Genomic DNA, 2,800 nt, shown 5'->3' with positions numbered 1-2,800 from the left:
ATAACATCATCAATCATCTATACACATACATATATCCCATCTCTCTGGAGCCTCCTTCCCATCAAGATATGTTATTTTGGATCGAAGAAAACTAAGCCATAAGGGACTCTAAGAGTGCTTATTTATCAGGCAAGCCCCTGGACAGATAACTCTCTGTCAAAATTCATCTAATCCCAAGGAAAAGCAGGCACTAGCATCCTAGAGTTTCTAGACAGCATCTCTCCTTCCCTCTCGGTTTTTTTTTTTTTTTTTTTTTGGTTGATAAATTTTATTTAAGAACTTATACAAATATTCCAGATTGAATTTTAATCCTCATCTTCCTCCTCTTTCATCTTGATTAATCTGGAAGTAATGCAATTCATAACTTTCTTTGCTGTTGGTGACTACGGCTAACCAATCATGTAGATTATTCTTCTTCAAATATTTTTTGGTAAGGTATTTCAAATGCCTTTTGGAAAAGGGCACCTCAGAAGTTACAGAGATCTTACTCTTGTTTCTTTTGATGGACACCACCACCCATGTTGCCAGTTTTTCCATCCACCTTGATCCTATCCTGAAGAAACTGCTCAAAATTGGTGCTATCCATCTTTTACAGATGAGTACAGTCCAGGGTTAACTTCAGGAACTGCTTCCTTTTTTTGCCCCAGCTTCTCCACAAGCTTTCTCACAGTCACCATGGCGGCAGCAGAGTCAGAAAGCTCCACTAGTTTTAAGATAGATCGTCTCATCATATGTTTCCTTTAAGACTAACTACATTCTTAAGTATGATTTTTATTGTGTTGAGGGACCCTGTGGAGCATATCACTGTTGGTAGAGCAAATTCAGAGGGAAACATGGATTTGATGTCCAGAAATCTGTAGCACCACTGACCTCTCTAGGAGGACGTCTCTCGGAAAGGCAAGTATTCCCAGGGCAAGACTCTGGGCAGCTTTGAGTCCTGTAAAGCACTGTGCAGCCATAGCAGCTTCCCCTCCCACTGACAGCATCTATAAATCCATTTCCTGTCTTGTAATTATGTCTCATGTAGTAATTAGCCCCTTCATATCAATGAAGCTAAATTTCCCTGTGTAATGGAGTGAAGGCTGAGCGTACGAGACAAACTGAAATGCAGCTTTGGGTAGGGGGGTAGGTGGGGGGCGGGGGTAGGAGGTACCTCTGAGCACTCCTCAGGGTCAGGGAGGACAGTCCTTGCTTGCAGAGCCCTACTGTGTGCCAGGCACTGTTCTGGGCCCCTTGCACCATGCAATTTCTTAAAATCCTCACACTGACCTTTCTACTCCAGCATCTGCACTTTTTTTTTTTTTTTAAGATTTTTTTTTTGATCATGGACCGTTTTTAAAGTCTTTATTGAATTTGTTACAATATTGCTTCTGTCTTCTTTTTTTAAGTTTTGGTTTTCTGGTCCTAAGGTATGTGGGATCTTACCTCCCTGACCAGGGATTAACCTGTATCCCCTGCATTGGAAGGTGGAGTTTTAACCACTGGACTGCCAGGGAAGTCCAATCTAGTGCCTTCACTTTTGCTTTTACTGTCAGAGTTCAGCTTCTGCACACTCCTTCAGGTGGAAAATCAAACACAACAGACGACACTTCCTGCCAAAGCCCCTGTGGGTACTAAAGAGAGAGGTGCTGCAGAAGCCAGCCAAGGTGAGCTCTCGAGAGGGCTGCTTCCCTCCTGGAATTTCACTCCACAGCCTTAAGGCAAGCATGCATGGAGCCAGCATCAGGGTGGGACAGAAGCTCTTAGGGGTCCCAGGGGCTCAGGAGTCCAGGAGCACAAGGACCCCACTGTAATGGGAGCATTTGGAGCATCCCAGCAACGCTTGGAAGACCAGGCAGGAAAATGTGGGCGGAGACAAGGCTGGGGGTGGGGCAGGCAGAGTGGGCGGGTGCAAGGATCTCCCATCCCTTCATCTCTCCCCCTCCATCTTCCTCCTCTCCTTTCTTTTCCCTCTCACCTCTTCTCAGGCCTTTCCTTCCTATAATCAGGTTGTGTTTGGGGAGATATCCATAATCTTGTAGCTTGACAGAGAATCTGTGTGGGAGGGGAAGGGCCAGCACAAATTGTCATGAAGGTTAAGAGAAGGGTAGGAAGGACACTGGATTAGCCTGGAATCCTTGAGCAAGCTACTTAGATCCTGCTAAGTCCCTTTGTTCCCTGATCTCTAAAATGGGGGTAATAACCACACCTCACCGGACTGAGGAGAAGGTGAAAGATACTTCATGTTGACTCAAACATGTGCTGGTTTTTCAGTGACCTGTCTAGGGAAACATGTATCAATGCATGTTTAAATACATGTGTCTACACATCTCCAACTGTAGTCATACAATTTACTAAATGTATGTATTTTTGTCTTTTAGGAATTTAAACCCACCACGTATAACAACTAGTTACTGCTTCTTAACAACTTACCCTATGCCGGACCCTATCTAGGATCTCTTGTTTCATTCTCAAACCCTATAAGGTAGATATTATTAGTCCCATTTTACAGACTAGAAAGATGATGCTGTGGAAGTGCTGCACTCAATATGCTAGCAAATTTGGAAAACTCAGCAGTGGCCACAGGACTGGAAAAGGTCAGTTTTCATTCCAATCCCAAAGAAAGGCAATGCCAAAGAATGCTCAAACTACCACACAATTGCACTCATCTCACACTCTAGTAAAGTAATGCTCAAAATTCTCCAAGCCAGGCTTCAGCAATATGTGAACCGTAACTTCTTGATGTTCAAGCTGGTTTTAGAAAAGGCAGAGGAACCAGAGATCAAATTGCCAACATCCGCTGGATCATGGAAAAAGCAAG

General features: G+C 43.9%; 1 pseudogene; it reads right to left on the bottom strand.

The window, feature by feature from the left end:
- Window positions 1–257: 257 nt before the first annotated feature.
- On the bottom strand, window positions 258–677 carry LOC113878518 (annotated as a pseudogene).
- Between the last annotated feature and the right edge of the window lie 2,123 nt (window positions 678–2,800).

Source organism: Bos indicus x Bos taurus, chromosome 19 (genome assembly GCF_003369695.1).
Source record: "Bos indicus x Bos taurus breed Angus x Brahman F1 hybrid chromosome 19, Bos_hybrid_MaternalHap_v2.0, whole genome shotgun sequence".
NCBI classification, from domain to species: Eukaryota; Metazoa; Chordata; class Mammalia; order Artiodactyla; family Bovidae; genus Bos; species Bos indicus x Bos taurus.
Note: the sequence above shows the minus strand (reverse complement) of the source record. Positions and strands in the feature narration are given on the sequence as shown.